Genomic DNA, 13,273 nt, shown 5'->3' with positions numbered 1-13,273 from the left:
ATACAGTGGCGGCAACTGACAAAGGACAGGGTTAATTGGAGAGACATGGGAGAGGCCTTTGCCCTGCAGTGGGTGTAGTCAGGCTGATGATGATGATGATGATTGATTATGTGGCCTGCCATCCTACAATCAATACCAGCATTCCAACCGTCTAGAAGAACCATCTGCTTTCTCGAGAATGGCTTATTTACCAGTATTAGTAGCACTGCACTTCCCAGCAGTGGCTAAGAATGTCTTAAGGTTTCTCTTTAAGTGTTTGACAAATAATTGGTCTTTATTTTCAGCCATGTGGGTCACTCGTAGCTTCTGTTTTGTTACCGGTTGCCGAAGCCGCTCAACCAACCAACTCAGAAAAGCTGCTGAAAACATTCTTTTGGTCGTCAAGTCAACTTCTTCATCAAGTCAATGCTTTTTATTCATCGGCGCAATTGCAATTTCAGCGTCCTGATTTTTCCAAGCTTCAAAAAAAAACAATGAAAACACAGTAATGATCGCTTGCACAAGCCATGGATGGCCGCAGTTTCTTTCTGATCTGTAGATTAAGGATGGTATCTGCTCCGTCCGGAGCATCACACATAGTCCGCTGTGATATGCAAGAAATTGTTTTAAAATTTTCAACGGAAAATTGCTCAGTTACTCTGAATAGTTTAACTCTCCACATTTCTCTGAACTAAAAACTTATCTTCGGATGTTCACAATGGATCGCTGAGCAGAAATGAATTTTGCCGAAACACTTCAGAATGTGATGCCACCACTTACGTGCGGGACAAGCAAAGTTTGCTGTTTTTAGCACAAATTAAAAAATCGCTGGATAACCATGGAGGTGTGGTTACGTTACTACTGACATGCTTTCATAAGACTGTGCAGCTACACTGACTCTGATCATTTTGGATAGCGATTCAGAGAGCTCAGAGGGCAGCAGCAGCAGCAATGACGAAACCCAAGTACCCTCTGAGACGCCTTACAGATGGATACTTCCAGTTTTACTAGCATGGGGGCAATTTTCATTGTCTTCAAGTCTTCATTGTGGGGCACCTGAAAGAATGAAAGCAAATTGGAACTTAGTGACACTAGAAAATGCTATTGGAAGCATTTCATTCCTAAATCAACCTCTTGCAGGCTCAGTGCCCAAAAATTGGTAATATGCTCTTAATTCACGCAAACAGGTCATTTGGCAATGGAGATAAGACTGAGCTGTTCAGGCGACAGCACTCTTCGGAGGTCACCGTTCAGGACTGCTAAGTGCAGAATGAATACTGTCCCTTTGTCTTGGTCGAAGCCTCAGTCGTTCATCCTCTCATTCAGACACTGATGGTCATTTTGGGCAGCACCTGATCTCACTGTTCTGGATCGATATCTTCCTTTTTCTTGCGTGAGGGACATTTCGTTCATCACCAGGGAGCCAAAGCGTGCCTGCAGATGTTAATATTCAAATGTGACAGAACCTTTTTGATATAAAGTTGACATATTTCACCTCCTCGGAGTGTAGTTTTGCCTCCGTGTTTAGACTTTTCTTTGTGAGTGAAGACACCACTTCGCCAGTCCACTTCAAAGATGGCACCCCTGGTCCACCCTGGCACACCCCGCCTTCCCGAAGCAAACGAAGCACCGGTTCCTGTTGAGACATGTGCTCGTGTGGTGCAGATACGCTTGTGGCTGCCTCCACACCAGCCTACGGGCCATCTTCGAGGGCCACACGCAATAATCTGAGGTGGCGGATGACGGTCCCCCCCCCCCCCCCCCCAAAGCATTTACAGAAACAAGATTAACACACGCAACAACGTAAATTCGCCCAAAATTGGCCAGTATGGTCAGTACAGCTAGCAACAGCATCCTGGACCACCCTCTCCTCTACCCGAAGCAGAACTCGTCAATTTATTCTTCAAAATTCGCACCCGTTGCCTACTCGGGCACACCCCGCTTTCGCCACGCGAAATAAGCACCGGTTCCCATTGAGACACGTGCTTTGGGTGGTACCAATTCGCTTCTGGCTGCCTGCACATCGGTCTACGTGTCTTCTTCTAGGGCGACCCTTAGAAAGGTGAGGTGACTGAAGACTGTCCAGAACCGGTGTATTAAAGGGACAGTGAAGAGAGCTCTATTAATATTTCTTTTAAAGCGAAATCCGATAGTTCGGCATTGTCATGGCTTTGTTGCCACTTGGCCGGCAGCGAAAGATGCATTTATTTCTGACAAATTTGGATGCGAAGTTGACAAAGTTTTTCCCGCCGCTCTGATTCAAACTTGGGATTCTCTTATGACGACACAGGACTAAGTGACGTGAAACATGACGTGCACATGACGTAACGCAGACTCCGTGATTTCTGCGGCCAGCAGTGCGGCCTAGTAGCAGCCGAAATGAAAGCTACCGCCGGCCGCACGTTGAAGGCATCTATCGGCTATTGCGGCCGTCGCTACCGTCGCTTCTTTTACGTTTGCACCGGTGTTTTGCCAGCGCTACGATGGAGCCCGTTCTCGAAGTCATCAGCGAACTGCTACTACTAGTACTACTTGTGGCTACGGGGGGGGAGGGGGGGCACGCTCGCATTCTGCCACCCTTTTGAACGGAGGCACTGCTTGAAGCGGGGTGGGGATGGGGGCGGGGGGGATTCGCAGGATGCGCGCGCGCAGTGGTCGTCACTTGGACAGGGCTCCTCTGGCGTGTGGTGCAGCTCGCACCGGGGAGGGCTCCTATGCTCCGGGACTGGTGCACGGGGGCTGGGGCCCTGGAGGGGGTAAAGCTGGGCAGCTGGGGTGGGGTTACAGTTTAGAGCCCAGTGTCCAGGCCTATCACCTGGAGGAGTTCCAGGAGTAGCCTGAAGGCAGCGATGGGGCTGCGGGCAGGCTGGAGCAGGTCCTGGGCTGAGGTGGCGGGCAGGCCCAGGGCACGGTAGCCTTGGACCATGGTGGTGCGTGCTGCGTCCAGGGTTGGGCAGGTGCAGAGGAGGTGGTCCAGGGACTCGTCGGCCCCACAGGAGGAGCAGGCTGGGGAGGAGGCTCTGCCATGGCGACGGAGACTGGCCTGCGTCCAGGAGGAGCCCGTTGGGAGCCGCAGGAGTAGGGAGTGCTCTTTACGGGACAGGTCGTCAGGGACCCTTAGGAAGCGCCCCCCCGCATCCACTCGGGGATCTGGGTGGAGACCCTGAATGGCCCGCCTGGGAGCGGGGCGGGCAAAGTCCAGTTGGGTCACCGCTGGGTGGATGGGAGAGCCGCTGGTGTGAACAGCTCCGGCCACCTGGTCTGCCGCCTCGTTACCCGCAATGCCGACGTGGGAGTTAACCCACTTCAGGGAAACAGGGCGGCCAGAGTCCTTGATGGTCATCAGGCGGGCTTTTAGGCGGGTAACGGTGTCCTCCCTTGTCTGTCCTTGGCGTAGGAGCAGGAGGGCAGCCCTTGAGTCCGTCAGGATGACGGTTGGTTGCTGCCCATGCAGGAATCAGACTGAGGAGGTCTGCGGCCAGATGGAGGCCGGCCAGTTCTGCCGCTGTAGAGCTGGCCGGGAATCCTAGCCGGCAAGCCAAGGCTCAGGGTTGGCACGACGCAGGCTGCCACAGCTTGTCCGGTGGTCGGGAGGACTGAGCCGTCTGTGAAGATCTGTAGGTGACCTTCCAGTGTCTTGTGCAGCAGAGCGGAAATGCTCTGTTGGAGGGCAGCGGCCGGAGTTAGCCTCTTGCTGCAGTCCTTGAGGTTCGCGGAGATGGAGAGCGGAGGCCTGGTGGGTGGTGGGGGGGGGCTGCTTCCTTGGCTGTAGGAGGGGCAAGGAGCCGGGTGAAGGTCTCCATAGGAGCCCCATGCGGGAAGACGGGGCCTGGCTGAGACGGGACAGGAGGGCCCCACCGTCTGGCGAGTGGTGCAGGCGGTCCAGGTGTCGAAGCCCAGTCTGGAGGGGGAGGAGAGACAGTGGCCAGGTCCAGCCTCTGAATGGGTGGCCGCAATGGGAGAGCACCGAGGAAGGCCCATGCACTGCCTCAGTGTAGAGCGGTGGATTTGCTCCAGGCACCTCAAGCGGGCTGGTGGTAGTGTCACCAGTGGTAGGGCGTATGTCACTAGGGAAGTGGCAGCCGCATGATAGAGGTGGAGGGCCCAGGAAGGGGAGCAGCCGTGTCCCCTGGCAAGGATCTGTTGGACTGCCCTGCCGACCTGCCGCAGACGAGGCAGGAGGGCCTTTGTGGCTGGTATTCATGAGAGGCGACGGTCAAATTTGGAGGCCTAGGTAACGCACCTGGTACTTCCACGTGAGTCGGGTCCCATCAAGCCTCAGGGTGTTGATACGTGCCCGGAGACCCTTGGGATGATAAAGGCGGGCCTCAGTCTTGGTAGGGGACACGGTGAGGCCGATGGACTTCAGGTACGTCCTTGAGGAGTCCAGAGCTCTCTGGAGGGCGGTGCGCATCGACCGGGTCCTCTAGGGTGCCCCTCTCACCCAAAGCGCCACGTCGTCCGCATAGATAGAGCACTGCACCTTGTGGGAGGACGAGGACCTGGTCTTGAGGGCAGCTGGTAGCCCGGCCATGGCCAGGTTGAAGAGCTGAGGGCTCAGGACTGACCCTGGGGGACCCCCGTGAGGATGGGACGCGGAGAGCTCAGCTGGCCACCAACTCGGACCCGGAAGGTGCGGCTGTCACCCAGACTTCGCGCACTTTTACGTGGGAAGCTCCCAGACACCCTTAGAGCGTGTGGGGGTAGCAGTCTCGGACTCAAAGGAGATGCCCTCGAGTCAGCGTGGCAAACTCAACGGAGACCAGCTACCAAGTGACAAGAGGTTTTTGGGCGTTCGGTGCCCAGCTTTCGCTGGTCGCAAGCCAGAGAATGGGTCGGAGCCAAAGGTTCACAAATAATAACAAAGTTTATACAGCAATTGAGACGGTACAGAGGATTTCACAATCACTCGTACAAACACATACCAAGTGATTAACAAACAATGCAATTCGTGCAAAGTTAAACTCGAGAGAGAGTGCAATACAAAGGCAATATAGCACCTAAAGTGCACTAACACAAGAGAGAGAGGTAAACAAGCAAAACACAATTTGTTCACCGGGCACTGCGGCAGTCCGACGACCAGAGTTCCATGACGATGCCGTCCCGCAGACTGGCGACCGTTGCCTCGTTGGTCCGATGCTGGCCGAGTGGTGTTTTCCCGGGAGTCGAACGGGCGCGCTTCGATGAAGCTTAAACGGCGGTCCGGACTGACTGATAGCTGTCAGCGTCCTTCTTTTATAGGCTCGCTCTCACGTCTGTTTGTTGTATGCGCCAAAGTAGGCGCGCACATACACGCAGTATCTCCCGTGTAGTTTCCCTTCCTTTCTCTCGCCGGCCGCGCGTCCTCATTGGTTAAAGTCAGGAGTCGTTTCGCGAAGGCTCCAGCGTGTTCTAGCGTGGCGCCGTCGTGGCCAACGTTTATAGATACTTTTTTAGTTCCATAACTCCTCCTCTGAAAGCGGGCGCTGCTTGTACCCAGGCGGTGAGAGGGCGCTGCAGTCGAGGTTTGCGCGGTCGCCGGCGCGCGCGCGGCTCCTCTCCTGCAGTTACTACGTAGCCCGTGCGCAGGTTCGTCGTTGCCTTTTTTTGTCCATTTGTGTTCCTGTGCGCTCTGTGAACACGTGGTTCCCCATCGTGCACTCAGAACAACAAACGCCGCTGGCCGTGAAGCATCTTTCGAGCGCGACGATGCCAACTTGCTCCGTGCCCGGCTGTACCAGCGCGTACAAGAGCAACCCGGAGAAACGCCATCCGTACGGAAGCAAGAGGAAATATCAAACTCATTGCATCAAATCAAACCGTTGAGTACCTGAGGGTGACATTGATGTCAGTGCTGTCCATTATAGACTTCCTACACAACAAGATCCTCAGCTATATTCTCACAGCGAAGTTAAACCAAGACTCGCTTGAGGTAATTAGACTGGCACGTTGAAAAAGCCTAGAAATGCTCATATATAATGTGTTTTTTTTTAATTCAGAGATTTTTTGGCCTAGTGAGGTCATTAGGAGGTGACGAAGACCACCCTACAGTGACCAAGTTCAGCCAATTATTTAGGCTGCTTACTTTTACACACCTGTTGAAGTAGCTGTGAAAGGGAACTGTGAGACGGGAACTGATCGTGTCTTAATTAGTGCCTTCGAGAGCCTCGGAGAAAAGCGTCGCGACGCCCTCATCCAGGAAAAGGCTAGAAAGAACATATCTGGCAGGAGCTGATGGCGATACCTTTCAGGGACCTCTCCGATGCCTCCAACGACCACAGATACAGTGTTCCATCACCAGAAGAAACAGCCTTGTACTATTTGGCAAGCTATGTGGCTTTCAAAATGAAAAATAAAGCGCAATATGAACTCTGTGACGCAGTGTGACGCACTTGGCAGGCAGGACTCTCTGCCGCGTGAGGCTATGCTCATTATTGAGCGCGAGTATGTTAGTGGCAGTCTCGCCTACCCTTCCGAAAAGATGTTCGCCTGTGTAAGCGCGCTAGAGGGTGCTATAAAACAGGCCTGAAAGGGCGAGTTGTTCGGCGACCTGTTTAGGAACGTGCTGGATTCTCTTGTAAAAAAAGGCACGAATGGTGTTGGTTTACCAGAACATGCTGAGGTGTTCACATCTCAATTAATTTACTTTTATTTAGTGACGCGCATTCACTTCTTTGCGCGAGCAAAGTGCTTGGAAAATAGTAGCGCCGTTCGAGCTCAAAAAGAGCGAAAGTAGGCGAACATTGTCTCAGAAATTACTTGACAGCAAATGTGTCAACAACGATGTTTAGTTGATTTGAGAATAATATTTTTTCTATTTAAATGCCAAGGGCCTTGAATTACTCTTGCATTTCGCCTACACCGGTATCGAACTCGCGGCTTTCGGGAAAGCAGCCGCGGGCCGTAGCCACCGAGACAGCGGCGGGCTTTATTTGCACCCGTATTGCTGTAATAAAACGTAAAAGTAATTTTGCGCGAAATGCGAGACACAACAGCCAGTCGCGAAAGCCTGTTCGGCGGATAATCCGAATCTATTGGTGGTGGTGAAAAACATTTATGGGAAATTAAGTTTTTTAGCAAGGATAGGCTCATCTCACGAGAAGCAGAATCGAAGCATGCATGCATTTCGTCATTGCCCGTACAAAACGGCCGCTTGTGACACGGCTCAGAATACCGCTCTTGAGTTCGCAAACGCGCTAAGCATACATATGTTATGAAATACCTCTTGGCAAAAGCCGGAAACAAAAAAACAGCAGTCGCGCAGCGATGATTCGAGTGCTCGTGCAAAACGCTGCACGCTAGCAGACGACTCTCGCTCTCCTAGCTCAACCCGCGATTGCAGCGCCGCGGTGGCGGGGACGGCGACCGGCCGCCTGCTCCCTACGGGCGCTGCGAGGAGTTATGGAACTAAAAAAGTAGCCGACGTCCGAGTGCAGAGGAGGGGGGACATGTCTTAGCGCACGCAAGGCTTCCCCCTCTTCCCCCGGTTAACAGTCGAAACGACTCGCATGCTCTAGAGAAATCGACGTGGATGACTCATTCCTTCGGCGCACGCCGGGGCGGTGGAGAGAGAGGCACGCGCTCGGCGGGGGCTTTCCCTCTCTCCCGTTGGGCTTGCGCCGGCGAGACGCCGTGCGCGCGGCGGTTTTTCTTTGTTTCTAAAATGCGCCGAATTTTGTGACACTGCCCCTTACTTTAAGAATATTGTGTAACAATATTCACAAAACACAAAATTCGCGCGCACATGCATGCGCTCACAAAGTCAGTGGTGAATGCCAAAATACATACATCAATACCTTGATGCTTTAACATACATAACACAGTGCAATAGACAGATTGCACTCCAAAACTTCCCAACACTTCAAAACACGCCGCGTTTCGGCGGTACAATTCGCGCGCACATGCATGCGCTCACAAACCACATGCGAAAATACATACATCAATGCCATGATGTTTTCACATGCACAGCACAGTACAATGTTGAGAATGCACATAAAAACACGCCGCGATTGGGCAGTACATTAACACAAGGCTACAAACATGGAGCACGCAAATACAAGGCACACTTTCACCTACACTTCCAAGTTTGGCCTACAGAGTAGGTTAGGGACAGGACTGTTCCCCTCAAGCTTTTGGTCGTGCTTTTGATTCTCTTGCGCACGCGGCTCCGTGTTTTCTTCCTGTCTCGGGTTCGACTCTCCTTCCGCCTCATTCTGAAGCTTCTCTTCCGAACGCTGTTTTGGCCCAGCTTCCTATTCGTACCGCTCTCTGCGCATCGGTTCATGCTTCGAACCCTTCCCCTTTTCCTGTGGTTAGCGCGTCTGTTGCGAACAAATTTAACGCCAGTTCGCTCATGACGGCTCCAGTTCTTGTGTTCTCCTTCGCGGCGCGCGCTTTTCTGTTTGCGTTTGCGCCTCCAGACTGAGTCTTTGCTGATCGTTGGGCTTGTTCGTAGCAGCTTCTTTCTCACTTTGCTACGATGTTCGTGTAGCTCGCTTGCATTCGACGCGGCTGTCTTCAGCTTGGTTCTGTTTCTTCCCGTTTTCTTCCCAAATTTTCTCCAGGGCTTCTGCTTTTCGGCTTCACCTGCTTGGGTGATGTCCGACTCATTTCTCTTTCTTTTTTCCTTCTTCCAAGTTTCCAAGTCTCCTTTTGGTCAAGCCCGGTTCACTGCCAATTGCGTCATCCGAGTTCTTCTCTCGCGATGGAGCTACTGGTCCAGCTTTCTTTTGTTCTTCGAGGACTGCGCTTTCTTCTTCCAAGTCCTTCTTCCTTTTCTTCTTTTTGCCTACTCTTCGAGCGCAATGCTCAGAGCTCGGCTCAGGAGTCATTGGAGAATCGTTCTCACTTATGAATTCTCCTTTGTTGTCAACTCCTAGCTTCAGTTGGTCACATTCAGTGCAGCCATAAACAGACCTTTGCCCAGTCTGTTCGTTTCCTTCCACTGCACATTCTCCTTCGCCAGTGGCAAAAATTTCTTCGCCTTTTTCATAGGCACAAATTTCGTCACCTTCCTCATCGGGAAAGCGCTCCTCGCTGCTCGAGGGTTCACTCGGAACGGCTTCCGGGTCTTCACTGAGTGCGCTCTCTTCAGGTATTACCACGTCTAAGCTTTCACACTCAGTGCCATTTAACCACTCCTTCTCGTGGTGGGCACTGCTGGACTCAGAGGTGTAGCACTCGGACTCCTCCATAGAGATCCCAACTGCCTCTTCGTCCTCAGGCGGCAGCTCTAGGGTCCCCTCGGACAGCAGCGTCAGGTCGGCCTTTACTTCAGTGCGTACTACCTGAGCAGTAGCTACACTTTCAACTTGCTGAGGAAGCGACACTCCGGTCTGTCCTTCCCTCTCTGTGATTTCAGCTGCAGGAACAGGCTGTTCCACAACCTCACTCTCACTAGTGGAGCTAGTTACAACCTCTTCCCTGGTTGTCAACAAATTAGACTCGTTAGTCTTCCACCCGGCCTCTTCGGGGTTAGGCTCCGCTGGATCCTTGACGTTCCTCAAACGCCGAATTTCAGCAATCTTCCTCTGAATGATTGCCATCTCTCTTTCAAAAGCCCTTTCAGCCGCTTCTTCTCGCTTTTTCCGTTCTTTTTCTTCTTCTTCATGTTTCTTTTTCCTGTCTTTCTCAGCGGCTTCTCTACCGCGCTATCTTTCTTGTTGTTTCTGCCATTCTCTCTCTCGTTCCACAGAGAGCTTCTCCGCCTCTTCTTGTCTCTTCTGACATTCTCTCTCTTTCTCTTCCTGTCTCCTTTGCCATTCTCTTTCTCTCTCCCTATCTTTTTCAGCTCTGTCTCTCTCCTGGTCCACCCATTCTCGAAGTTCGGCGCCGGTCATCCCCATCTGGAGGCCGACCTCTATTAGCTCCTTTAGCTCCTTGAATCTCATATCTGGAGACCGAACTCTACATTCAAGACAATGGATACCTCTAAACGGTGAACATCAGTAACCGCTTCGGAGCGGCACCTCACAATATCGCTCTGCTGCTACCACTCGTTTACGACCTTTTCGTAAACTCCATCGGACTCTTTCTCCGTTCTCTGTGCTTGCAAACACCAAACGTCCTGTCGCGGACGCCAGAATATATTGTCACCCAGACTTCGCGCACTTTTACGTGGGAAGCTCCCAGACACCCTTAGAGCGTGTGGGGGTAGCAGTCTCGGACTCAAAGGAGATGCCCTCGAGTCAGCGTGGCAAACTCAACGGAGACCAGCTACCAAGTGACAAGAGGTTTTTGGGCGTTCAATGCCCAGCTTTCGCTGGTCGCAAGCCAGAGAATGGGTCGGAGCCAAAGGTTCACAAACAATAACAAAGTTTATACAGCAATTGAGACGATACAGAGGATTTCACAATCACTCGTACGAACACATACCAAGTGATTAACAAACAATGCAATTCGTGCAAAGTTAAACTCGAGAGAGAGTACAATACAAAGGCAATATTGCACCTAAAGTGCACTAACACAAGAGAGAGAGGTAAACAAGCAAAACACAATTTGTTCACCGGGCACTGCGGCAGTCCGACGACCAGAGTTCCATGACGATGCCGTCCCGCAGACTGGCGACCGTTACCTCGTTGGTCCGATGCTGGCTGAGTGGTGTTTTCTCGGGAGTCGAACGGGCGCGCTTCGATGAAGCTTAAACGGCGGTCCGGACTGACTGATAGCTGTCAGCGTCCTTCGTTTATAGGCTCGCTCTCACGTCTGTTTGTTGTATGCGCCAAAGTAGGCGCGCACATACAGCAGTATCTCCTGTGTAGTTTCCCTTCCTTTCTCTCGCCGGCCGCGCGTCCTCATTGGTTAAAGTCAGGAGTCGTTTCGCGAAGGTTCCAGCGTGTTCTAGCGTGGCGCCGTCGTGGCGGCGTAGCCGACGTCCGAGTGCAGAGGAGGGGGGACATGTCTTAGCGCACGTAAGGCTTCCCCCTCTTCCCCCGGTTAACAGTCGAAACGACTCGCATGCTCTAGAGAAATCGACGTGGATGACTCATTCCTTCGGCGCACGCCGGGGCGGTGGAGAGAGGCACGCGTTCGGCGGGGGCTTTCCTTCTCTCCCGTTGGGCTCGCGCCGGCGAGACGCCGTGCGCGCGGCGGTTTTTCTTTGTTTGTTTCTAAAATGCGCCGAATTTTGTGACAGCGGCCCGTAGGAAGGCCCGCATGAACTCCAGGAGCCGGCCGGTGACGCCCAGGCGGCAGTTGTCCTCGTCAATGATGCCTTGTGGTAGGGTGTCAAAGGCCGCCTGGACGTCCAGCAGGACCAGCATGACGGCGTCCCCGTTCGGTCGTGCATCCTCCAGGGTGGAGACCAGGTCAGCTATGGAGTCCGCTGTGCACCTGCCCCGCCTGAAACCCATCAGCTGCTCTGGGAGGAAGCCAGTTACTTGGGATATCCAGGTGAGGCGGGTCAGGACTAGAGATGTGAAGGCCTGAAAAAAACACTGCAATTTTGGAAAAAAAACGGTTTTTTCGTTTTTTTCAGACGACGAAAAATGGAAAGAAACATCGAAAATTTCACAATGCAATTTCAAGGTTTTATAATTGCTTGCTTTTAGTTTAGACTTTTGATTTTGCTTTGAAAATCATTACAATGTGCATAGTTGAACGATTCGAGAGCAGTCGTCATCGCCTGTGCCAGGTAGTGCTTTTAAAACGTTCTTGCTGCGAGTACGTGGGTTGAAGGCCAGGTCACATATAAGATCCAGGCTTGAATTAAAAACATACTAATACTTGAACTCACGGCTCAAGTAAAACAAAATGGCTGCAAATTCTACAGCGTGGCACACATCGCATAAATAACATAGGCTGCTGTGTACGTAAGCGGTTTTAGCCAAATACAAGCCTAGCTTCTTGATTTCAAACGTAGCAGAGTAGAGGTCATCCGCAGGAATTTGATCCAAGACAGGGGTCTGGGACTCAGCGATGCACGTGGCCCCATCTGCCTGATGGCAAGGCCTTTGCACCAACCAGCCGCTAACTGGTCTGGCTTGCCGACTGCTGCCGATACCACAATCAACTGCCAGCTGCGAACGAAACTGGTCACGTTTCGGGAACGTGCCAACAAGGGTTCGCAACAGGCTTTCAGGGGAACGCGTTCGAAAGGTTGTGTGTGTGCAGTCGAACCTAGCTGTGGACATAACTTCAGGCCATGCTGCTGCGCGTAGTGCCGCATCCAGCGACAGTGACTCTGAGTCCGATATGGAGTGACTTATAGATCAGTTTTCATGTTCCCTTTCTCGGTGCAATAGAACAAGGAGTTCGTTCCACAAATATGATATTTATATCTCCATATTCGCCTGAAGTGCAAATCATTATTTATCTTCTCGGTGCAATAGAACAAGAAGTTCGTTTCACAATACGACATCTATAACTGCATATTCGACTGAACTTCGGAGAATTATTATTGATCGTCGTGCTGTTGCAAATAAATCTGTTTTTGATACGTTTTGCAAAATTTCCAATTTTTCATGAAAAAAACCCGAAAAGAATGGGTTTTTTCACGCCTTTCAAAATTTCTTGAAATTTTACATCTCTAGTCACGACGACTGCCTCCATGGATTTGCAGGCTGAGGAGGTGAGGGAGACCGGCTGGTAAGAGGATGGCAGGCGGGAGGGTTTCTTGGGTTTGAGGATGGGCACAAGTGCCGTCAGCCAGTCCTCGGGGAGGGTCGCGGAGTTCCAGATGGTATTGCGAAGCATCTGGTGTGTGATGCCGTCGACCCCCGGAGCGGTCCGTCATCGTGGGCAGTCCTGGACGGCCTGTAGCTCGTGGGCCGTGATGCTTGAGTTGCATTGGGCAGCTACCAGGGCCTGGATCTCAGCAGGGAGGGGGGGCCTGGACCGGAAGGAAAGGCTTCCGAAGGAGGTGGGGCCGGGTGGGCTGGGAGAGCAGAATTGGTCGGCCATCAGTTCTGCCAGGGTGTCAGTGCTGATAGCCCTGGAGATTGCGATGGCCAGGATGGGGTGCCTGGGGATACGCGGGTTCACCAGGGACCGCAGAAGGCGCCAGGCTTTGCCCGAGTGGCTGGACCTTTGGATCTCCGAGCATACCCCTGTCCAGCTCTCCCGGTGGCGACGTCTGGCATGCCTCCGGCAGGCAGCGTAGATGCGGCGGTAGGCAGTCGAGTCTGCAGGCAGGCGGGTCCTCATTGTGATCCGCTCCTGGCGCCTCCTGTTTGCCCTGAGGTTCAGGAGGCGGAGGTCAGGAACAGGAGAGCCAGCCGGGACCTTGGTGATGGTCAGGGCCTGCCGGGCACAGGCCGCCACGTGGTCCAGGAAGTCCCCGTTTGCGGGGATCTCCTTGCAAAGGGAGCGGAATTCT

The 13,273-nt window shown here is 52.7% G+C and overlaps 1 pseudogene; it reads right to left on the bottom strand.

Annotated features, from left to right (window-relative positions):
* Positions 1–2,767: 2,767 nt before the first annotated feature.
* LOC149337634 (uncharacterized) lies at positions 2,768–12,651 on the bottom strand (annotated as a pseudogene).
* Positions 12,652–13,273: the final 622 nt, after the last annotated feature.

The sequence above is a fragment of the Amblyomma mixtum genome, chromosome 7 (genome assembly GCF_055824585.1).
Source record: "Amblyomma mixtum isolate Tamu chromosome 7, ASM5582458v1, whole genome shotgun sequence".
Classification (NCBI taxonomy): domain Eukaryota; kingdom Metazoa; phylum Arthropoda; class Arachnida; order Ixodida; family Ixodidae; genus Amblyomma; species Amblyomma mixtum.
The sequence above is the reverse complement of the archived record's forward strand: the minus strand, read 5'-3'. Positions and strand labels throughout refer to the sequence as shown.